The sequence below is a fragment of the Eimeria mitis genome, genomic scaffold, assembly GCF_000499745.2.
Source record: "Eimeria mitis Houghton genomic scaffold, Emh_scaff5614, whole genome shotgun sequence".
Lineage (NCBI taxonomy): Eukaryota > Apicomplexa > Conoidasida > Eucoccidiorida > Eimeriidae > Eimeria > Eimeria mitis.
Genome location: NW_013573880.1, coordinates 455 through 714, shown reverse-complemented (window position 1 = coordinate 714; position 260 = coordinate 455).

Here is a 260-nt window from a genome sequence, read left to right as displayed (position 1 = left end):
TTTTTCTCTCTCTCTCTCTTGTATATATATATATATATATATATATATATATATATAAATAAATATATAAATAAATATATAAATATATATAAATATATAAATAAATATATAAATATAAATGTGTATGTGTGTGTTGCAGTTCCTCCTCTCCGTCTACTCTTTCTCGTTTTATGCTTCTGCAGGACGTGCATGCAAACATATTTTTATTTTTTTTAATTTTAATTTTTCTTTTTTGTTTTCGTGCTTTTTCTTTTTTTTCT